Genomic DNA, 25,770 nt, shown 5'->3' with positions numbered 1-25,770 from the left:
TTGGAGAAGAACCCATTGACCTCCTCCCTTTGGAGAAGCACCAAAACAAACTAACAAACTACTACTATCTGAGGTAGTTTTCCTTTGAAGCAAAATTTGCTTAGAGGATAGATTTTGCTAAACAACTACATAATAAGAAACCTTACAGAGTTTTTTTGTTGTTGTTGTTTGTTTTGTTTTTAATCACTAGAAATACAGAAAGGACATTCAAGAGTTGTTCAAATTTGTGCTATAGAAATTTTAGCAAAATTACTCATGTTTTCAATCGAATGAATGAATTATGAAATGGATGTATTTTTTGTCCCCCAAGCAATTCTACATAACAGATAACTGTTCTGAGAGAATAACAGCAAGTAGAAAAGCTAAACGGGGGATTTTGCATTAATGTAAGATTAAGAGTGCAAAATTAGCAACTGGAGATATAGACATAGAGGTTTTGTCTCATAAGTCAAGACAGACACAGACAGCACTACAGAAAGCTGACTCACACTTTGCTGAAGCTGTGACTGCCAAAAAGTTACTGTTTATTTTTAATTGTAACAGTGATGCTGGAAAGATTATTTCCTGAGTAAACCTGCAGATTGCACATATAGGCTAGATTTTCCAGCTCTGTTGTTTGTCTTTGATAGGTCTTAAAGCAAGCCAAAGAAGTGATAGAAAGGTATGTATTTCACTATCAGTATTTCTGTCCTTTTCACAGTATGTACAGCTATTATATGAGTAAAGCAGATAGCTTAAAGATAATAAAAATAATAATAAAAAAAAGGTTTTTTTTTTTTTTTTTTTTTTTTTTTTTAATTACTAAAAGTATCGTATTTATCTAGTAAAATGATCATGATCTCTCTCACACTATATTCATTAGTTAGAAGCAACATGTTTTGCTGAGTAAATCTAAATTTATCCTTCCTGAAAATTTACTGTGTATTATGCGGTATTGATATTTAGAAGTTGTTACATTTGGGCTTGTATTCTACTTCTTCATGTATGTTTTACAATACTCCTGTAAGTAGTTCTGCACTGCTAGAAGACATGTGCTTTCTGACCTGTCATTTTGAACACATTTCTTGCTTGAATTCAGCTGCTGTTTAATCCAACCAATAAAGTATGTTCTATTTCTAATGTATTTGTATTCTACCATTTATTCTAAAAGATACTTAGGTAATCAGATACTTAATATGATATTCACAAAAAATCCAACCTCCTCCCCACCCCCACATGCAGAGAACTTTTAGTTGTGTTTTTTCTTTGCTTAATTTTAATAATAAATAAATTTTAATTAATTAATTGAAATTGTTTTTAATTAAATTTTAATTTAATTAATTTAAAAAGCTAGGGAATTAAAGTAAGACTTGAGTATGATTTAGTAAGACTAAAATCAAGTATGAGGGAAGAATAGCAATGACCAATATATCTGAAGTATTATTTCAGACATGTAGATTCTACCTTAAATACTTCAGATAACCTAATTTATGTTGTTTACATGCCAGGGACACCTACATCCTCTAATTAACATTTTCATCCTGTCCAGAATCACTGAGATAAACTCAATTGTTTACCTCACCATTTCTGAGAGACCAGATCAACCATAATATCTTCAGTACTTATTTTCTCAAAGAGATGATGGTTGCATTTTCTCTAACTACAGTTATATATGGAGTTTCTCTTTTCCATTTTATTCTGTACCTTAGTAGATAAAAACACTCCTACTAAATGCAGGTTATTTCTCCCTTCTTATCTTCATTTAAATTCAAATATTTAAATTCAAACAAAGACCTGTAACCTTGTTGAAGTGCTCTAATTGTCATATTTTTAGTTTTTTAGGGAAAACACTTGCACAAGGAAGAAACCCTTTTCTCCTAATCAAGTTTATTGTGAAGTAAGTTATTCAAGATCATTCATTGGATTTAAATAACGCATGACACCCCTAATAGCAATTCTTGCTTAGAGTTAGGTTTTGTATCCCAAAGAAGCAAGGCAATCATGCAAACAGTCAGAGGGAATGTTCATATTTTTAAAGCAAACATACCTGCTGACTCAGTCTTACTGAATATCAGTTACATCACCAGTTTTGATGCATTTTATTCATTCTTGCTATTTAAGTGAGTTTCTTATAGGAACAAAGTATAAAAAGTAATTAGAAAATCACAGGAGAGACAAGAAAGTTAAAGGAAAAAAACAAAACAAAACAAAACAAAAAACACAAAACAAAACAAAAAACAACCAACAAACCAACCAAAAAAAAAAAAAAACCCACAAAAAAAAACCACGTTTACAAAGTCTCCAAAGAAGCAGGATGAATGCTTATTTCAGTTGTTTCCTAGGTTAAATAATAGATCTTTCACCTATAGTTGAGACTGTAAAATTTTAAAGTAGTATGTCTTCATGATACAAAAAGTACAGCTAATATGAGTAAGTGAAATGTGACTTATCTTGTTTTATTTTTAGCTCCTAATCTACATGTTTATTAGGAATTTTTAATGAAAGATTTAAAGAACAACTTAAATATTAAACATACTTGTTTAGAATGAAAGCATTCTAAGCAATTAATCAATGGAAAAGTTTATTATGCTGTGTCAAACTAAAAGAAAACTACAGAATGTTTCCTCTTAAAAGGTAGTTACTTACAAACATTTTAAAATACGCTTTCTTTATCCCAAGCACACAATAATATATGCTACTTGTAATTGTACAAGTATAGTAAAAAAACATATAACACAACAGCATAATATTACACACTTAAAACTATTTACTTTTCACTTATAACATACACTACACACAATAAATTATAATAATAATAAAATCACATAGAGAATTTATTTAGTACCTAAGCTTGTATCCGCACCTGTCTATCTCCAACATTTTTCTCCTCACAGCAGGACTGCTATTTCAATAACAAGAGTACACAGGTGTTGCTTTATTAACGGTCCCAAGGTATTTAAAAGAAGAGTTTGACCCACCTATAACAAATAACTATTAGGAAGAGTTATTTAACTTCTGTAGAAGAGTTTTTCCTGTATTTATTTTCACAAAACTTTGAAGGCCAGTATTTGTGTTTTTAAATTAAAACAATTCATTGTGAAGTCTAAAGGATGGCTAGAAAGTCAGAAAGTCACATTGCAGTCATATAAGTATCTCTTCCTCAAGGGTTAAAAGTTACATAGTCTTTAAACAATGTTATCTAACCCATACATTCAGACTACTTGACTGTTACTTTAATGAAAAAAAAGCAAACATTTACAATTCAGAAATTCTGTTTTTATTTTACACTTTCTGTGCAGGTAAATACACTAATGAGAGTAAGCTATAGTCTGATTTCAAGATTAATTTATTCATGATGTCATTAAATTCAGTTGTACTAGTACTTATCCAGGGTTCACTGAAAACAAAACGTAAAATGTGACTTCCTCTACTTTGTTTAACTAGGAGTACTGGAGGACAAATAAATAAATAAATAAATAACATAATCATTTCAAAAACAGCTTCCACAATTAATACTTAACACTGACATATATTTGCTTTGGATGGAACAACAAGTTCAGTATATGCAGTTGGCTATTCGAAAGAAGACTGTACAAGTACTATATGTTGATTTTTGTCATGTTTATAAACAAAAATAGCACATAAACCCACCTTAAATGAAATATATACTTTTTTACCACTATTGTCTCCTTCCCTCTCCTCCTCCTCCTCTCCCCGCTCTTGAAGGCTTCATTATCCCTTATGCTGGCTTTTACTTTTAAATCTTGGTTAATTAGCCCTTCCTATATTTGCCATACATCAGCAATCACATAGGGCAAAATTTCAAATATTTGTTCCTAGGGAGACTGAACCCTGCATACTACCCATTGTCACAATTATATATATATTATATTCTATATTATATCACAATGCCATGGAGAAAGACACAAATATATGTGTACATTTTATTTTGTACCCTCATGCTGGGAATAGATATTTTAGGTCCTCCCCTATCATTGTTGTGCTTAACCTTATAGGAAATGTAATCAATGTTTATTTGATTTCTCACAGAAATTTCATCCCAGGACACACTGCTGTCTCAGCACCAAGTCCAGAGCATGGGGAGAGGCATATAATCAGTCTTTAAAAAAAAAAAAAAAAGACAAAAAAAAAAACAAAACCAAAAACAAACAAACAAACAAACAAACAAAAAACAGCGTGAACATCATACCCAGAGGTTTGGTGTAAGTGTGAGTTCATTGTGAAATTGTGGCATGCAGGAACTGTACTGTCAGTCCAGATCCACATATGCCAAAGTGCTGGAAGTTGGTATCCTTTTGCCCTGGCTCACAACTGGACTGTAGAGTTCTAGATCAGTTTATGTGTTCTGCACACTGTGTGGGAATGTGCCATAAAATAGAAACCATACAATAGAAATCACCTCGTCCCTGCCTTGCTTATTTATTTATTTACTTATTTATTTGTCAGTTAGTGGTTTAATTGTCTAGTTCTGAATCTAGTTCTTGGAATCATAGAATATCTTGAGTTGGAAGGGATTCACAAGGATCAAGTCCAACTCCTGGCAACACACACAGATTTCTCGTCTCTAAATTTCCTTGTGGCAGCTACAGATACATTATTTTAATTATTTTTTTCCCCAGTACTTTGCTGGTGATAATATTCTGCCAAACCTGTTTCTAAAAATGTCTACTATTTTGTATAATCATCTGTAGTCTTTCATAACCTTAGCTGGCATATTGTGGCGTCCGGTATGATGATGTTCTTTACAAGTATTCTTAGAAGTCATGTATTTGCTTATGCACTCCAGCTGTTTTGCATTCACTGCCTATGGTGCTTCTTTACACTTCAGCTGATTTCATTAATATTCTCTGCTATAATTGTTAATTTTGTCACAAAGTGCTTTCATTCTTTGATTGGATTTACTCGTCTTCAGAATTTTACTTAGTTAATGGTATCAATCCCTTTGAGTCTTAGTTTCATGGTTTAATTCCTGAAGTACTTTATGACTTCTGATTGAGGAATGAAGATGAGTGGAGTTTGATTCTTTTTTTTTTCTTTTTCTTTTTTCCTTTTAAATATATATCCATATTATACTATTAGAAGCTTTCTTTAAAATGGAGGAGGACTAATCTCAAATTTGAAAATGAAATCGCTTTGTATACATGGATACAAAAATACAGCTTGATAGCATACTATTTTCTAGCATGTACTCTTGCTGTGAACCTTCTAGCTGAACTTCATTGAGCATTTTATACAAAAATTTGTTTATTACAAGCAGCAACAAAAAATGCTTCTCAAAAGTTCATACCGCTTGACAATACTAGAACTTTGATTAAAACGAAACTTCGTATTACATGATATGGCTGACAGCAGACAATTTATTAGGGGTGAAAATTCACTTTTTTAATGACATAGGACTAAGATAAGTATCACATAAGCTGTGAACAAACTTTGCATAGGAGGTACCTGAGCCACCTCAGTTGCTTGCACATGGACCTACAATGATTCCTTACTGCCTGCTTGAGCTGAACCCCATATGAATTCCTTTAATGTATTAGTTTGACCTTTAATCATGCTATTTTGCAAGCATTTTTGCATAATTGTCCCATCTGCATGTATAAATTGGGTGATTGGTGTTTTGCCATGTTACCAACCATCTGATAAGCAACTGACTATTTCACATCTGGGCTTCTAATAGTGCAGCCTCTCAAGCTAAGAGGTCACAATTTCTTTTTATTTATTTTACTAGATTTTATGATATTTTGGTTTTGAAATATGAGACAAATTAAAATGTGAAGGCAGATAAAACCATGATCTGCACTGTTTATTCTCAGTTCTTCCCCCAGCACTGTTGTTCTTGTAGGCAATACAGTATTTATTTTCTGGATGTTCAACAATTTATTTTTCTGTTTTTATCCTCCTTCCCTCCCTTCCTCCCTTTTCTTTTCTTTTCTTTTCTTTTCTTTTCTTTTCTTTTCTTTTCTTTTCTTTTCTTTTCTTTTCTTTTCTTTTCTTTTCTTTTCTTTTCTTTTCTTTTCTTTTCTTTTCTTTTCTTTTCTTTTCTTTTCTTTTCTTTTCTTTTCTTTTCTTTTCTTTTCTTTTCTTTTTTCTTTCCTTTCCTTTCCTTTCCTTTCCTTTCCTTTCCTTTCCTTTCCTTTCCTTTCCTTTCCTTTCCTTTCCTTTCCTTTCCTTTCCTTTCCTTTCCTTTCCTTTCCTTTCCTTTCCTTTCCTTTCCTTTCCTTTCCTTTCCTTTCCTTTCCTTTCCTTTCCTTTCCTTTCCTTTCCTTTCCTTTCCTTTCCTTTCCTTTCCTTTCCTTTCCTTTCCTTTCCTTTCCTTTCCTTTCCTTTCCTTTCTTTTTTTTTTTTTTCTGACTGAAAAGTCATAAAATCAATGTTTTTGGAGTAAGTAAGTGTTAGTTATGAATGCACATCTTCTTAAAAAGTCATAGGTCCAAGAACTTCAAATTAAGATGCTTCAGGACCCCAGGTTGGATCTGCCTGACAAATATGTATCAATCTATGTTCTTTCTTTAAAGACCATGCCCCAAAACAATTTGAATCTCAAAATCTAGTGTTATCTGAGCAGAAACTAAAGGACTAGTCTTCATAAAATAAAGAAAATGACTAATTAAAATGGATAGAAAAAAAAGGAAGATAAACTTCCCTATGCTCTCTCTTTTTCCTCAACCTTCTACTGTTAGCAACATTATGATTTTCCAAGTTAAAAAAACTTTCAAAGATAATGAAAGTCTTTTTCTCTTTCTGCCTAAAGCCTAGTTGTGCGTCTGTTCTTTTTTACACTGAGAAATTTCATCTATTTGAAGACGTCTTACTTGCAGGGGGCATGCCAGAATAGCTCTTACGCAAGCTTAATTGCACCTAGGGAAGCAGTTCTGTGTCTGAAGGTTGCAGCTGACTCAAAGGGCAGCAACTAGAAAATGAACAGCAAGTAACACTTCTACCTTTTATCCAAGCAGTATATCTCCTTAGAAAATGTGGAAGTCACAAGTTTGTTACACAAAAAGTAATGCTCAATGTAATGATGTTGGGAAGCTTTATTTAGGAAAAAACAAACAAACAAACAAACAAACAAACAAACAAAAACACTTGACTACTTTGGACCTGTGCAAAAACTTCTACTTGACTAGACTCTTCACGAATCCTGGATGCCATAACACCATGTAACTCAGGCTGGCTCAAGCTGGATCAATTTGAGGAACTTTGAAATGCTGAACAATAGGCACTTTAGGGTCTTTCCAGTTCAACATGGAAAATTCTAGTCAAATTAACAAGGTATCTTGATATAACAACCCCTGAACTCTGTATTATTTCCGTAATTTAAAACTGAATGAGAAGGAGATGTTAGGAAAATTTTGAACTTGAATGATATGTATACTCAAAGGGATATAGCAGAACAGAACTTTAATTTCAATGGTTAATTTCAGTTATGTTTGAGCTTTAGATGTCTGATTCCACAAAATATTACATTCTTTTAGAATAAGTGTTGTTGTTTTTTATGTCTTGGTAGTTAAGAGAATGTGCATATACAGGTTTGTGCTAAAATAATGTAAGCCCTTTTGTTGATGATACAACTTTTCTTGGAACCTTCAGATTTTAGGAAAGATGCATAATTGCCTATTATATTTAGATATTATGGATTACATTTAGTCCTATTTAACATACTTTCAGTATATTGTCATTCATTATCAGGTTTATTATGCTGTTTTGATAAGATCTAGTGATGCACTATGAATTGCTTTCCAGAATTATATTTCTTTATAGTTTCTTGACATATGATTATTCAGGATACTTGAAATAAAATATTTGTACAAAAATATTTAACTTCTGAGCAAATATGCTAACTATGTCAGAGTAGAAGGTAATCCTGTTTGTGGTAGCAACATTCCAAACTGAGAGCAAAGGATGCATGAATTTCTTTCAAAAATGTATGGAAGCATATTTAACATACATGTTAATCCATTTTTTTTATAAGGATCTTAATTTTTTGCTGTTCAGAAAAATGAAATGTGATCATTAGAGATACTCAGATGTTTTTCTTAATCACTGTCTGTCTGCAGTGATTAACTGTCAGGCTGAGCGAGCAAGGCTGGGAATGTGGCAGAGTTCTGCTGAGCAAGCAGAAATTTTTGTCATTTTAAAATCACATATTCCAGAACTCACAGAGCATACTGTGCTTGCTTTTTCCTTCTCTGTTTGGTACTATAACCAGCTTATTTGAAATTGGAAAGTATAAGACTGCAAACCCATAAGGATTATAGAGTATACATAATTAGCTCTTCATTCTACACAGATGCCAGAGACAGATTTTGAGTCTTTAACACTAAGTGACTCAAATGACAGTAGTAGGCATACAAAAAGAAATCGCATTTGCCAATAAAGGCCATTAGCAGGGTTATTTTAACTTGAGCAGCCATAGGAGGCCACTTAAAGATATTAAGAGGAATCAGATATTGCCTTCAAACAGTTTACATGTATGTGGAAAAACCTTAGGACAGGCATTACAGAAAGAGATATTCTTAGGAAGTAAAGGATCAGAGTGAGATTTGCAAAATAAATGTATTGAACACTGGCTCTTTTTCCTACTGAGGGGATATATGTGTCAGTAAAGCTTAGAATGATATCTCCAGAACTCCAGTCACATTCTTGAAAACTTTTTGAATTCATGTAAATTAACAATTATCTGTCATAAAAGGTTTTCCCAGTAGAGAATGGCCTTGATATGACGATTCTGCTGCATTATGTAGTTGTAGACCATGAAGACTGACAACACAGTGAAATAGTGTTAGACTCAGGGGTCACTTCACAGATGCTGATCTATGTTTTCAGGGGCTTTTTCATCATAGTTTTAGCTATCTTGTCTTAATGAGGAATTTTCTAAATTGGGGGAATTGCCAGCAAGATGACATAATGCACAAAACATTAATTATTTTGAATCATTTTGAACATGGGTCTAATTTTGGCAGACATAGTAGATGAACTAATAGATCAGCCCTTAGAAACTGAAAATCTCACCAGCTGGAAGAAGGTGCTTTAATTTGCTGTATAAGAATTTAGAGTGCATAAGTACTGATTCAAGTGGACTTGCCATCAGCTTGGATGGACTAGGTTATGTCACAAAAATTTTAAGGTGCTAGTAAAAGTTGCACCTTTTGTGAACACAGATACAGATTCCAATGTCTGTCTTTAAAATCCATTGTGTATATATATGAAGGTTCTGCTGGAAACAGATGCCTCATCCTTAACAGAATTGAGCAATTCCAACTATCACAGGCACAGCCTCATACACAATCCAGAAACTGGGTTCCCTCCACTTTTATAACCTGGCAGGCTTATTACAGTTAACAGTAACAGAGCACTTTGCAGGACTGAACTAAAAATACAATACAATACAATACAATACAATACAATAAAATAAAATAAAAATTAACTACTATAGTATTCTTCTTTCAGGTTCTGACCAGAGGCAAAAAAAAAAACAAAAAAAAACAAACAAACAAAAAAAAACATTTGTTGTTTTGTTTTGGTTTTAGCTAAAGTGTTCATATGAGGTATGATCTCAGCCTACTAGGAACATATATGTTTTAGTTCTCAGAAGTATTCTAAATCATCAAAATATAGGTTGTTGTGGTGTTACTTTCTACAGTATATATTTAAGCTGCCACACTGTACAGATGAAGAGATGATTACACAGTCACTTTTTTTGGTCAGAGGGAAAGACATTTCTTGTCCTTCCTGTCATGACTATTATGAATTTCATTCATTAACTAGACATGAAGTAAAAGAAAAGAGTGACTTCTGATTTAACATTTAAAGAAATAAAAGAATCTATAGGGGACAGATCTCTACAGATATGCATTCAGTTTACTGTTAATTTGAGAACAATCTTTCTTTTCCTGAATGTTACAAGTGGAAGATGGCTTATACTAGCCATCTAGTATAAGCTGCCATTTTCCCTTTCAGGAAGCAGAAACATAAACGTTTTATGTCAGCATCACTTAGCTCAAGTTTCTTCTTTGATTTGGAGTAAGTGATCTTGTGAAAATATAGTAAATTGCACCACCTTCAACCATTAGAGGGTCTCTGCTTTTGCATCTTTTTCTGAAAGAGCAGAGTAGCCACTAGGCAATTTTTATTAGAGGATTTTGAAGAGAAGACTCTGAGATACCTGACGTAAAACAGGCTCTGACAGATTTTTTTTTTGAACGACTTTTTGAAAGACTTTTTTTGAAAGATACACTGAAGTATCAACACTGGAGAACTTTTGTCATGGTTATTTTGGAATTAGACTGAAAATCTTTCTCTACCTTTTTATCACCTCAGAAGGTACATTAAAAAATGAACAAACACAAACAAACAGAGTTAAAGCCCTGTTGGGTAAATCTATGATCTTGACTTCTGAGCACTCTGAAAACATGTGCATGGGGAGAATCATCCCCGTCTTTGCCTTTCTTGTTTTGCTTTAGAATTTTATATCTATTTTGGAAACAGTACATAGAGCAAAAAGATTATCTGCCTGCTTTAGGTATAAGCTAGTTCTCTGCTTGTTAGGGCTAAAGCAGGAATTGCATTTTTAAATTGCCTAACACAAGCAGTTCTACAATGCTTGATTTCTCAAGGATTGTGACAGAGCTATATAGGCAATTCTGTTGTTTTCTGCTCAGTGCGTAACTTCCTGAGGTATTAGAAATTCATTTTCTCAGAGATATTGCAAATACCTTTGTCCAGCATACTCTCCTTGAAATGTAGATTATATAATTATTTGCTGTCCTTCTTTATCTCACATTTCCCCATTGGCTAACTCAGTCTATTTTTTTGGCATATTTTGATTCCTATTGCTAAATCAGGAGACAGCTATCACTTCCATTGTCAAATCAGCATTCAGTCCCTTCTCTCTAATAGTATTTGGAAAGTGTAGTTTGACACATTTTTCAAAATTAAAAACAAAAACTTTTTCATAAAATACCTGCTGTTTTTGTTTTTTGTTTTTTTTTTTTTTTTTCTAGTAATTTTATATTACTAGCATAGAAGATAGAAGCATAGAACATAGAAGCATAGAAGCATAGAGCATAGAAGTTTATTTTTATTTATTTATTTATTTATTTTGATTTTTATTATGATCAATGTTTAATATTAAAAAGCAATTATTCTCTGAAGAAAACTAGTTGAATTTCCTACAGTTAGCTCCATGACCAGAAAAAAATAATACCATGTTTTGAATCATTCCAGATTTAAAGAAAGTATGTAAGGAGATTTCTGTTTTGTGTGTTGAGAATTGGTATTTAAATTCCATCATAACAACTCCAATATAGATATTATATAATATATACATATAATATATATATATATATTATATATATATAAAATATATATCCAATATATAAATTTATAGATATTCTACATCTGTATGTGATGAGCCCACTGAATTAACCAGGCTAATGTTTTTTGTTTGTTTGTTTGCTTGTTTTTTTTAAGGGTCAGAAGAGCAGAGGGAAAATGTTCCACCGCCAGACACCTTGTAATTTAAGACTGTACAGGCTACATTTAGTCATTAAAATTGTCCTCATTGTGTTAAGCCTCAAGCATCAAATATTCCAGGGTGAAGAAACCAGATGTGTGCTTCCCATCAAAGGTTCTCAACTGAGCACAGCTTCCAGCAGAAATATCCTTTCTGGTGCGGAGAGTGCTGTTCTTCAGTGGCTCTGTGCTACATCCCTTGCATAACTATCATATATAGCATGTTAAAACAAGCATGCAGTGAGCTAGTGAGTAGGTAACTGAACACAATGCAGGATGAGACCACAATTACCAGTTCTGTCACTGACTGCTTTCATGACCATAGGCAAGTCAATTAACTTTTTTGGATCCCCCATCTGTAAAAATTTCGTATCTCACAGCAGTGTTGTGAGAACACATTTATTTCATATAATACGGTTTCCCACCATGTCTCTTTTCCCAAAATCTATGGGGTATCCTCGTGCTTTTGCTGTTTTACACTTCCTCTCAGAGATATAGCAGCAGCAGCACCTTTATCATTAGCGTTTCTGTTCTGTTCAATAAGGTTGAAAGTGTAGCCATCAGTGTTATTTGTCAGGAAAGACTTGGCTGTGCTATACCCACCTCATTAGCAGTCTGAGTATCCTCAGTGACAGAAAAAGGCTCTATACCAAGGAATAAATCAGATGTTCAAAACCTTTCCTGCTTATGCAGGATATTTCTCATGATATCTCCTTAAAGAAAAATCTCTAACATTTTGTTTGGGATCCAGGTTTAAATTGCCCTTTATTGGTTCCTTCAGGTTGGTATCAGTGCCCTTAGCTATATTTAATTACCAAGTTTCTTTATTTTTTTAGAGCCTGATTTTCAAAGTTGCCAGGTAACTGGTATTCTATACTGCTTCAAGTGTAGATAAGTGCCCAGCATTTCTGCATCATCATATTCTTAACCTTATTTTTTTCATTTGCTACCTTTACCTTGAACTACCCAAAATTCAATACAGTTCCCTTCACAGAGTGTTGAGTAGTTTGGAGATTGTTTTTAAAAGATGTTCATTTTCTTCTCTTACTGTTATTTCTGAGTGATTGTTCAGTGTGGCTGTTAATATACTTTTCAGCATTTCACACTCCAGATTTTTGCTTTAGATCCTACAGAAACAGGTTGCCCAGAGTGTTTGTGGTCTTGAAAAAGATCTTCAGAAGCTGCTTGGACATGGTCCTAGGCAGCCTGCTCTGGGTGGCAATACTTGAGCAGGGTGGGTTGGTCAGATGACCTCCAGAGGTCCCTTCCAACCTCAACCATTCTGTTATTCTGGGATAGCTTTTTAAAATGTATTTAATAGTATTTGGTTTTTATCAAATAAATTTCATTTCATTGTATTTTAATTGTATTCTACACCTTTTTGGCTCTTGCACCCACAATCTGTAGACAAAGGCTCAGAGATGTTCTTTTCTTTGATTACAAATGGGACAGCCTGTGGTTTAGGAAATAAGGTTCATACGAGTCTCTGTCATATATAAGAATTTTTGTGAGAATGTATGTCTTAATGAATCAAGTTAAGTCTGTTCAGTGGTCAATGAATTTCATTCCAAGTCTCCCTCCCTCCTCCTTAGTTAGGAGGTTAGCTGTCACATTTCTGGGTAGATCTCATTCAGCACCAGTATTATAATGGTCATATGCATCATATGCATAACTGTACATCCTGCCTCCCACCACCTTATGGAAGTTGGTTGCCTGGGCTCAGACCAACTTAGAGGCAGCACAGCTAGTGGCCTTGGAAAAGAATGTTAAAAAAGCCTGAGCAAAGAAAGCCTTTCCTTTCCCTGGTACATCCCATTGGGCTGAAGCTCTTGCCTTCAGTCCATGTCACTCCCCTTCAGCTGCCTGCTTTTGCTGCTCCCTGGCAAACAAGCTGTTTAAGTAGTAGCAGCATGTTTGAGCCATTGTCCACCAATACTACCTCAGACAGGATGTAGCAAACCAAGCAGATGGCTCTTGTCTCTGCACATCAGAGAAAGGGATTGACATCTGTGGAACTTAACAGACCAGTATTTCAGTGTCTTCTTCCGTGCAGCTGTGGTCCAAGCTGGACTGATGGATTTTGGGGTAGTGGAACTGTGGATTATATAGTACAAGACTTGTCTTCATAATCTAGAAGCAGTTTATGCACAGAAAATATTTCCTGAATAAAAGTTATGATCTAACACAGAAATTTTGTCACATAAGTGTCATCCTTCAATGTGCTGCAAGAGTCAATGTGGCCTTAGTATACATTGACACAGACGTTAACTTATTTCCTTCTTCAAATTCTCTATCAAGTAGCACAGAAGGGACTGCAAAGTCACCTTTGCTTATGTAAAAATGTCAGTAGCCATCTTGTTACCTCACTAAATTTACTGCTTCACTCTTCCCTGTTCTTGAGAGATGTTGCTGTTACCGCCTTACATTTCAGATATGAAAACCTGGGACAGGTATCTTTTATAGTCTTCCTATGTGGACTGTGGTCTGTGTGAAATATAATAGATTATTATCTGAAAAGAAAATCTGTTTTCATAAAAATATATTTAATATTTACTTGTACTTGTCTTTTTATTATGAAAAAAAACAACAAGAAAATAAAAGTCATTTAAATCAGTTCTAAAAATATTATGTGACTAGAAAAAAAAAGATTCTGCAATTACTGCATTAGAGGAGTAGTTTCAACATATTATTCTCGTTGATATTCTCTTGCATACTTTAAATAAAAATGTGGCATAGAGCTAAAAGGTTGGTAAAAGGTAATATTGTTCCTACAAATTCAGAGGGTTCATTCAGAGGGTTCATTCTTTATGAACCTTTCCCTGGAATGTCCTGAAACCTTAAAAAAGATATGTAGTTTTTTGGAAGTTCAGTATTACTAAGGCTCCAAGATTGGTGAGTAATTACAGAATATTTATAACAGATAGCATATTGCTGTGGAGAGATTTGCATTACATTCCATTAAAATTAACAACTCACATACAGTAAGTTCGATTGCACTGTTAGTAAGACATCAGTTCCAAAATACAAGCGTGTTTTTAACTATTCAATCATTTTTATGGGCGAGCATTAACTTGTGCTGTTACATAACCACGTGGTGGCACTGTTGATTAAATTTGGATTCAGAAAATGTCATTCCAGAGCTCTGTATTAAGGTTGCTGTATCTGTATGTGAGTTTTCTTGCTACCACTTATGTGGGGATGAGTGCCTGAGTGCAGAGGTAGATGATGGTAGTTACTTCAGAAACAGGTTCGCTGATAGAGAAACTTGTGATAAAGTAAATGCAGTCCAGACCAATTTAGCAATCCATAACACAGCTCAATATGAAGTGCATAGTGTGATGTCACTGATTATTTTGTCTTCCCCCACTCCCTCCTCCTCCCCCCCGCCCCTCCCGCCCTTAGAAATAATTCTAATAACAAGTAATATTGCTTGCTATATCCTCTCTGTTCAAAGTATATGATCATTTAATTTTGAATTGAGATAAACAAAATACCCTGGACAGAGAAGTATGTTCATCGTCTAACATGAAAGGAATAAAATTTAGTCTAGTGGGAGAAATACTTTTGGTACTTTATTCATTTAGAATAGCTTAGGCATTTTTTCCTCTTAGTATTTCTCTATTTAAATTACTGTTTAGGTTTAGCATGTGTCTGGTTTATGTTTAAAGCTATCTATTTCAGGAAGACTACAAAGAAACCTAAAGCACCCAGAAGACATTCACAATTTGCTGAATAATGATTGAGCCCTCTGGCTGAAGGTACCAGCTTCAAGTCTCTATGGGTTTGTATGACTCGTGTCTATTCTTCGTAGTAATAAAAGGTGATATCAGAATCAGTTTGCATAGTCTGACTCCTTTCAGTATATTGGTTTGATGTATATTTGTAAGATAGAACATGGAAGAACTCTCATAAAGCAGACAAAGGAAGCAAAGATAGAAATTTATGTGCAAACACAGCATGGTATGACATTACCAATGGACTCCTATGCCTGCAGCCAGAAATCTTTGTCTTGGGTCACTAAAATCTAAAATCTTCCTGTCCATTTGTCTTCTGCCAGATCAAATGCCTCTGAGACATTTAGCGTATTGCTGCAGACAATTCTTTTACTTATTTCATTTCATTTCATTTCATTTCATTTCATTTCATTTCATTTCATTTCATTTCATTTCATTTCATTTTTTAATTTTAAAAATGTGGTAACGTTTTCAGTGCAGTTATATGAAAACAATGATATTGCTGTGTATTTTACTTGCCATCCTATATTGATCTCTGGATTTATATTTATGTATGTCAGACTTCTATTTCCCATAAAATTGTAAATTCAAAGCATTAGCTATACTTTTGTTAGACAGTTCAGACAGTAGAATTAAGAACAGATGAGGTTACAATTTGACATGATAAGTAATTGTATATCAGGTGCTCTACACATAAAACAAACAAACAAACAATTACTGTCTCTAAATTTGATATTCTGTATTAGTATCTGAGCTTAAATCTCGTCACTGTTGTGGTTTGTATACTTTAGCCTTCATCCTGATACCAGTCATTGGGGTGCCATTTGTCTTTCTGGTATTGTTTTAGTTTCATGTTAACATAACATGAGCTCACTTACCCTATTTGTCATTGTAGAACAATGCACAGCTAATTTATTAGCAGTTCAAGACATAATATCCCAAACAAACTAATTCCTAGGAATTTGAAAGCCCGTGCATTCTTCTACATGTCATGCTGTTCCCTTAAAGAAGGCTAACTTATTTTCCTATTAATAGGTTTACTCCTGTGAGAGCATTTCAGTTCTTTTTACAGAATAAAAGCCATGGAGAGGTAAACAGTGTAAGTGCATATTACATGCAGAATGAACTTTGATATATGTTAGTTGAAATGTTGTATATGAACCAATTTATACCTAAATCTAGTTTATAGCATAAAACCAGTGCACATCATTGCTCAGTGCCTTTGGTATTGCTGTTGCAGGCTGTGCCAGGCCCTGGGAGTGGTCATGCTGCCCTGGGCCTGCTCGGGGCTGAGCTGTTTCCCCAGTACCCCGTGAACCAGTGCCCATTGCCCGGCCTGACTGAGCTTCAGCTCTCTGAGTGCCCCAGGGGAAAGGGGCTGACAGCCCCAGGCTGTCTCTGCAGGGCACACAGCCCTGGGGACACGGGAAGGGGAGGAGGGGGGACGCGGAGGGGGAGCTGGGAGGGGCTGCAGGGAGGGCAGCAGACTGGGATGCGAAAGTGTATGAACAGAAAGCCAAGGGGACCTTTCTTCCTCACTGAGGAAGAAAGAGACCCCACGACAAGTATCAGCTACTCTTGATGAAAACATCAGGGTGTTGGTGACTTCTCACTACTCTCTTCCTTTCCATTCTTCTTGAGGACAACTTCAGTGTTTTCTACAAGATCCTGAGAAATACTGAAAAGGTGATCCAAACATTACAGCAAAGGGATTGGTACTAGGAAGGGACAGGTTTTTTGTGTAAGTTTAAAGTGTATTATCTAGGTATTTTGCCTCAGTTAAAGGCATTCAGCACATTAGACTTTCATGCAACATGAGGAGGGAAGAATTAAAATTTTCCAGCACAACTGAAACTAAAGGATTTATTCTAAGAGACCATAGTGATCCAATCTTACTCAGTATGGCATTGTTTTTTGATGCGTAAGGTAAGGTTGGTTCCCCAGGATGCTCCCAACAAAGAAAGAGAATAATTTACTTTTAGTAGTGATGAGGCTGTTGTGATTCTCTCTCCAGGTATGAATTTCTATTTCCAAATATGTGCTACTCCCCTTACCTTCTATGCACCAGGAAAAACAAACAGAATTTGTCAGGCTTGAAGAGCCCCTTCCCTTCCCTTCCCTTCCCTTCCCTTCCCTTCCCTTCCCTTCCCTTCCCTTCCCTTCCCTTCCCTTCCCTTCCCTTCCCTTCCCTTCCCTTCCCTTCCCTTCCCTTCCCTTCCCTTCCCTTCCCTTCCCTTCCCTTCCCTTCCCTTCCCTTCCCTTCCCTTCCCTTCCCTTCCCTTCCCTTCCCTTCCCTTCCCTTCCCTTCCCTTCCCTTCCCTTCCCTTCCCTTCCCTTCCCTTCCCTTCCCTTCCCTTCCCTTCCCTTCCCTTCCCTTCCCTGTCAAATTCATTTCAAATTAATTAGGTATGTATTTAAACTTCTGTATTGTTGCTTTGATTTGTTAATTTTTGAATTGTCTTGCCAGTATTCCATGAACACACAATGTTGAAAGGAGCACCAACAAAAATGACTTGTAGTTAACAATATGTAGTATCTTCAGTGCAATAGAGCAAAAGGGGGGTAAAGAGAGCAGGAGATGAGACCAAATGTTCTCTGATTTGCATTTTTACATAAACTACATACTGAAATAGGAGAGTGCTCTTTTTGTAAGTCCGTGATAACCTGTGTCTGTGCTCATTGCTGAGAAGTAGAAAATGAGCTGATTAAATGAAACTCTGAGAGCATCAATAGAAGGATGGCAAGATGGTTTATGGAGAAAGATTAAAAGTAAAATATGACTGTTTAACTTAGACCGAGGTGACAAGAAAGAGGAAAGTTAAACTGTGTAAATTAATCATTTATTTATCCTCAAGGGAGAATTTCAGTAAGTATTTGAAATGTATGGACATTTGAAAACAACAATAGATGTACAATAAATAAATAAATAAATAAAATCACTCATTACAGCACAATCCTTTAAAATTATGAACACAATTCCTGTCATCCTCACTAGTATGTCAACACCCCGGGAAATGTGACACTTAATAACCACCAGTTTGGGAAACAGCAAAAAGTTTTTAATTCTTCTTGACAAGGAACAAGTTGATAACAGAAACTGAGCCATCTCAGCCGAGTCTCAAAAAATCACCCAAAGCTTCTGTCTCTGTCAACATTTATAAGTATTTTCCTTTTCTCACAAACATCTTCCTCCTGTACATGGCACCTTTCTGTGTAGTGTAATTCCTGTAGTTCTTCCCCTCATCCAAATATTCATAGGATTTATGTGTGGTTATTTTGAAGACCTTTCCCTTTCCATGTTTTTCTTTATAAAATGCTACTCTGGTTTAAGTGGGTCTCAACTTTTCTATTTTCTATTTAAATTCTCTGTCCGCAATCGGAGTCTTTCTATTAGTTTCAGTGGACTTCGGGTTAGATACTAGAAAATTCCTGGTGTCTCGAAAGTGACAGTAATGTTAACAGATACAAAAAGTTTTTGTTGTTGTTAGTCATTAGGATTAAATAAACACATTACTATTTAAGACTGACCATTTTTGTATTGCGGGCTGCATTTGAGACCTTAAAAAGAAACTGAAGGTACAGCAAAAGTAAACATGGAAGCATTCTCAGAAGCAGTCAGCTCACATATGGTATCTCTCTACTGTCTTTCACAGTCTGACATCAAAAACAGTTGCAGTTCAACATTTCCTCTTCAATTTTAAGTAGCCTTTGAGGATGTGTGCACCTTGTGCACTTCTCTTTCATAACAGCAATCAATTAGGAAAAACAGGTGTTCAGAAAAAAAGTTTAGAAATGGAAGAGCTGAATTATCAGTGCCCATTTCCCTGTAAGTGGAAATTGATCGTGTCAGATACATTCAGTTAAACATAACAGATTATTTTTCCAGTGCCATAGAAGAATGCAAACATATAAGCTCACCACAACTTCACTGGCAAATTCGGTGATTAATACCTGTTTGTATATTGGTGATGAAGGGTAAAAGAATAAGCTACATCTCCACCAAAATGGGTGATGTCTTCAGTTAGTGAGATATTGTTATATTCACTTACGCTATCAGATATAATGGAAATAGATCAATTTATAAAAGTTGGCTAAGAACCAGGATAAAGTCATGCAATCATTTTTGTCATTACCCATTCAGTGTCAGGACCCGCAGGGCATTTTCAGCCCCTGCCCCACTGAGGCCACAGAAGGGCTGGGGTCTAGCTTCCCATAGCCTGCTCAGCCATGGCCCTTGTCCTGCTGGACCCATGGACCCACAGCCTGGCACAGTCTTAACCGGGCCTTGGCACCTGGGGCTGAGGCTGGCCTGGTGCCCCCAGCTACCCTGTTTCTGGCTGGGGTGGTGGGATGGGACCTGGCTGCAGGCCCTACCCATCTGCCCTGGGGGGCCCCCAGTGCCCCAGCACATGGGGAGCAGTCATCCCTTGCTGCTCCCTGACAGAAATAATTGATTTTAAAAATATATATCAATACAGGGTTAGTTTTTTTTTTTTTTTTTTTTTTTTCCTAATAATATGGAAAGAAGTTTTGTATAGAATATACAATTTTTTTTTAACTTATTTTCTGTTTGTATCTCTGCAAGTTAGTCCCCATGCCTTTTTTTTTTTTTTTTTTTTCTGTATTTGAGAATACAATGACCAAGAGGTTTTGAATCCTGCTTCTGATACTGCATAATATCTTTAATCATCCTGAAGGACAAAGAAGATTTTAAACCAGAAATGATTATCTTGTTGTTGTCTTGCTTTAAACCAAAACCTACAGTTTTGTGGTTTAACTCTTGCAGGCAGATCAGCCCCATGAAAACACTCGCTCACTCCCCTCAGTGCAATCTGGGAGACAATCTGAAATGAAAAAGTGAGAAAACTTGTTGTGTTGAGATAAAGAAAGTTTACAAGATAAAGAAAAGCAAAATAAGGAATTCATCAACTACTTTCCATTATCAGGCAGATAATTAGTAATGTGCAATGCTTGGTTGTTTAGAGAAGACCTTGATCCTGTGTAAGCACTGTTCAGCAATAGCTAATACATTGGTATGTTATCTAAACTGCTTTGGCCACAAATCTAAAACAGAACACCATGTGAGCTGTTATGAAGAAAATTAAGTCCACCCCAGCCAAAGCCAGTACATATAGTTATTAATAAAACCGAGTTTTCTATCAGTCCTAGAAAAAATATTATACTTCATTCCAGTTTCAATATGTGTTGTACAATGCACAAGGTTATTTTATTGAAATCCAGGGAAGGCATATTCCTTGTTGAAATAAAACAAAACTCCTCAGAACTATATAACCATTAGTAATCTAAGAAATCAGGGAAGAAAAAAACTGGCAGCTGCTCAGTTTTGTGTGTCTATGACGTATAAATAACCCAAATTTTATAATAGGAGTTTTTTTAAAGTGTTCAAGAGGACAAAATCTGACTAATAGGGAATAACTTTAAAGTGACAGTACAAAACAGTTTATGTATTTTAATGTTTGTACAGATCACACAAACAAAAGCTTGCAAAACACATCCACACATTTACAGTATAAGGGGTTAACTTGCAGGACATTCTGTATACCTCTGGCTTCCACAAAATTACAAGGCGTAGGAAGTGTTTAACTTTAATTGTTAATTGTGTCCTCAAAGTACAAGTTAAGCAGGCTACATATTGACACCCATACTTCTAAGTGGCATTTTATTTAAAAAAATAAAATAAAAATAACATAGATCACGGTGAATGAAACAGGTAAAAGTTGTAGTTCGTATTAATCAACTTATTCCAGCTGTAAGGACTTTTCTATGTAATGCTGTAAAAGTATGCAGAAAGAGAATGAACAAGCCTGACAGGGTGATAAAGCTGAAATATAGACTTGACCTAGTAAGTCATAATCAAATACATGACAGTTTCTTTAAAATCCTCCAGTATGTCAAATCAATAAAAATAAAAAGAAATTACATAGTATACAAAGTAGCAACCAAAAACTGGCAATGTACTTACTACCCAATGCATGAAGCCTTACAGAAACCTCGGGGAAGCTCTTGGAAGGTTCTTTCACAAATTGGCAGTTTATTCCAGCAGTTTTGTGTCTCCTGGACTTTGTTTATTTGATCAAGACAAGTTATTTTGTGGATGCAATCAATATTCATAAAGATAGCCTTATTCTCTTGCATACTTAATAGCTAAGCCCTAGTCTCCATGATTAAATGAATATATATATAGCTACTATCTTCCACTGTTCTTAGCTGTAGCAGAGCTAGATTTTAATGAAAGAAGCAATATTATAAGTATTTATAGTACTTATAGCTCCTGGAAGTATGCTGGAAGGAGAAAATAGCTGTAGAAAACTGGCAAGTTTTTCTTGGTAAATAATCCTGTGGATGATCCTTAGTCAGTCAATGGTGCAGTTATCTTTCTCTGCTTGCTCATTAGCTAACTTGCCATTGGACTCACTTCTATCTTATGTTTTCCACTGGAAGAATATCACAAGAGACAGGTCATTTTCTTCTTTTTGAGCCCCTAAGTTTTATCATGTTATATCATGATAACTTTTTGTTTAGTTTGTTTCTCTTTTATTTATTTTCTCCTTTTTCACATACATAGAAGGGGACAGGAAAAGGAAACAATTTATGTTTATATTCTAATATCACTGGATTTGTAATCAGTTTTTACTGTACTGTTTATGTCCCTCATCAAAGCTGCAGCTCTTGAATTTTCAGTAAAAGTAAAGCTTTTGTTTGTTCATCCGTTCATTCATTCATTTATCTTGGCCTCCTTTCTATCCTCTAGTTATTTTATTTTATGGAAGTCTCTTGTCTACATTACAAATATGAGTTTCTACTTCACTCTTTTGGTATATCATAGCATTCATGTTACCAAACATCTAGTTCAAAGATCCAAAAATACATTAATGGAATCCTGAAGATACCATATATCTCATACAAAAACTAGGTCGGGCAGAAATGACTATGAACTAAATGGACACAGATTTTTGAGATTAGTATTATAGCATTTACTCTTAGTGATTCCCTTTGTGCTTGTATTTGTATTACCAGCAATCAGTACAGGAATTTCTCTGAATTTATGTTTGCCACATAGTGGTTACTTTCAATATATTTCTCAAGATGCCTTTTAGTGGCAGGGTTTTGGTTTTGCATTTCAAATAGCTGGCAGAATATTCTTCTCCTAGGAAACTTTATGGCATTTGTTTTCCCAATATATAGACAAACCTTTCTGTTTTTAATAGAAGGACTATAGATTCAGAACCTGCTCCTCTGAGAATGATTAGCTTGAGATCACTTTTCAGTACCCGTCATGAAACAAAAAGAAAATAAGCAACATCACAATCTTTCCTTAGTTTTTACAGGTGTTTATATATCTAAGACTCTTTCCATTCCAAAGAACAACAAATGTCATCTTTGACTGATTGTTTTAGAAGCTATGCAAAAATCTAAATAAACCTGTCAAAGGGAAGCTCCGCTTGCTCAGAAGTTATAGTTTATGGGCAAGAATAAAAGCCTCAATGTGTTCTTTCAAGAAGCTCTTATTCACTACACACACCATTATTTTTCAGTAGGTAAAAAATACCATTCTCCAAATCCAGTTAGTATTATGAAAGCTGCAGAGAAAGATCTCTCTGCAGTAGGAGAATAGTTGTGAAACAATAGCAAGAAAAATTATGCATTGAGCCAAGACAGTGGCCATTTTTCTTTCTTTATAAATAAATCGTTTTTATTCATAATATGGTTCTCTTACCTTTAATTGAAACATCCAGTATTTCACCAAATAACCAATTATGCTGACAAGATAAATGCAAAACTGAAGTGTTTAAGTATCCCACTAGGGACAAGGTTATACAAAGCTACCCACCCATTAAAACCCTTTTCTTTCCTTCAGGTAAACGAAGCCTTCATTTTATATTAACTCTGTAAAATCTTTTCTATAAATTCTTAGTCTTGCAATCAAATAGCCTTATTTTTGAGAGTTTTGGTGATGATCCTTATCTATATAGGATTATGAAGAACATCTAATTTCTAATGCTAACAAATTATTTTCTAAATGATCTTGTTCTGATTAATGCGGTACGTCTAAGTAAGAAGCTAATCAAGATTCAAGTGATTATATAGTCAAAACCAACAAATTATTTTTATTACATAGCAGTTAAAGTTTAATTCATTTATTAATCCATTTATTTATCACATGTTTGTATTTTCCAGAAATCAGAAACATAACTGTAGCTGTAACACTACTATGCTTATTGTCTCTCTGACAATAACTTAATAAAAGCCTAATAAGCTTCCAGGTAATTCTGCCATTTTGCCTTCTTTACCTCAAGTTTGTTATTTGAAAGTTCTGCACCTGAACAGCTCTCATATGAATTACAAGTTCAGGACCTCTTGGTGTCTCACTGCAAATGAAGGAAATACTGTCTGGAAAAATCTCTATGATCCCTATTTAACACTTGATAATAATTTTCAAACTGCACTAACAGCCTGCAAAAATCTCTCACGTTTTCTAACTGGTAACATAACTAGCAATAATTTAGAAATCATGAGCGTTCCTGGTTATTTCCATTTTTGGAGTGCCTAAACATCAAAACAACAATGTCCCATAGGTAGAACATGCTCTGTTTTAAAATATAGATGCTAGTTCCTGACACCAAACTAACAAGCTCATAATCACTGCTTACTCTGGATAGTTAAGATAGTTAAGTCCTCTATCACAGTCATTCTGTGTAGAGAATAGTGCAATTCGACGTTAGAGATATTGCAGTCCTCTTAGAGGAAAGAAATATTTATCCTGACAATTCCTAGATATAATTAAGCCATTAGATATTGCAGAAATGAATTTCCTATGGAATTTAGCTAACAAATTCAATAGACTTGCATTTATGAATATATGACATATGACATATATGACATAATATGACTTATTCCATATATGTTTTAAATTGGATTGTATTTCTATTAAGCTTTTTGTATTACAACAATGTATACCGAAATGTTTGAAAATAAGAGACACTGAGGGAAAAAGGTTATAAATCCCAGTTATCATGTGGAAGCAAATACTCTTATAAAGTCATTTAGGAAGATAAAAAGTCAAATCTTTTAAAAGTAAAAGAAATAGCACAACACTTTACTGTGAGTGCCATCCATCACGTCTCTCTTTCTCTTTTTTTTTTTAAAAAAAAAAAAACAAAAAACAAAAAACACAGAACCTTTAAGCAATCTATGGGGAATGAAATATAGCTTATTCTTGGCATGTCTGAGCTTTATAGAATCATAAAGGTATCATCTGCACCATGCTCAGAAATTGACTGGATAAAAACATCCACATGAGTAAAGTAGGTAAAAAGGATCTGTCAGACAGTAGGGAACTTTGCTAATGGAAAGGTGAAATGATCAAGAAAAAAAGACTTTGTAAAAAAAAATAAAAATATGGTTTTAAAATTGATCAAATCACTGTATACATGTATTAGTATGGATATGTGAGTATGTGTGTACAGGTTGATATTCACACACAAAATGCAATGTCTGTTCGCTTCAAATTAAATTGTATGAAAATAGATAACAAAAAAAGTGAAGATGACTAGGCCATATTCCCAAGACAAAAATGCAGCTTCTTTTGTTGCAGTGAAGTTCAGGAGGAATTTAAATTAAATCCCCCCATCTTGAACATATATTTAGTCATTTCTTGTGACTATGCATCCATCTATGTAGTGACTGATATTGTAAGATCGGTAAGATATTACCGTTCACTTTTACTTACATTCACGGACTAAATTTACTAATGATGGCATAAGTCTAATTAAAGGAAAATAGGTCTACTATTACTAAATGGCCCTGATTTGTTTTATATAATTTTGCAGTGCATTATGAAAAAAACACGCATGAGAAAGTAAGACTTAAAAATCTCTTGAAGTGCTTTAAAACCTATTCAGTTTTAAGACACATATAATCCTTTTGAGTGGCCACAGAACTGTCAGAAGAGCATGTGTTGTAGGTCAACCCTGGCAGTCAGCTGAGCCCCACACAGCCTCCTCTGACTTCACACAGTCATTGTGTGGAAGAGAATTGGAACATAAAACTAAGAAAACTTGTAGGCTGAGGTAAAATCTATGTAATAGGTGAAACATAAACTGTGTGCAAGTAAAGCAAAATAAAGCATTTGCTCAATACTTCCCATCAGCAGACATATTTTTACCCATTTCCAGGAAAGAAGGGCTTCATCATGCGTTTTTTGGCGGGAGAAAATGCCATAACGAAGAACATCCTCCCTTCCTCCTTCTTTCTTCACAGTTTTTATTGCTGATCACAGTATCACAAGGTGTGGCATATCCTTTGGTTGAGGTCAGGTGTCCTGGCTGTGTACCCTCCCACCTTCTGGTGCACCTCCAGCCTACTTGCTGGCAGGGCAGCATGAGAAACAGGGAAGACCTTGATGCTGTGTAAGTAAGCACTGTTCAACAACAACTACAGCATCAATTATCAACACTGTTTTGATCACAAATTTAAAACATAGCACCATGTGAACTGTTAC

At 34.8% G+C, this 25,770-nt stretch overlaps 1 long non-coding RNA gene across 1 annotated transcript; it reads right to left on the bottom strand.

Moving 5' to 3' along the window:
• Positions 1-18,066: 18,066 nt before the first annotated feature.
• Positions 18,067-25,547, bottom strand: LOC137850200 (uncharacterized). The gene is made up of 3 exons (XR_011092349.1): positions 25,435-25,547; positions 20,011-20,092; positions 18,067-19,072 (listed from the first exon to the last, which is right to left on the bottom strand). It is a non-coding gene; the product is annotated as an uncharacterized lncRNA (long non-coding RNA).
• Positions 25,548-25,770: the final 223 nt, after the last annotated feature.

Source organism: Anas acuta, chromosome 1 (assembly GCF_963932015.1).
Source record: "Anas acuta chromosome 1, bAnaAcu1.1, whole genome shotgun sequence".
Taxonomy (NCBI): domain Eukaryota; kingdom Metazoa; phylum Chordata; class Aves; order Anseriformes; family Anatidae; genus Anas; species Anas acuta.
The sequence above is the reverse complement of the archived record's forward strand: the minus strand, read 5'-3'. Positions and strand labels throughout refer to the sequence as shown.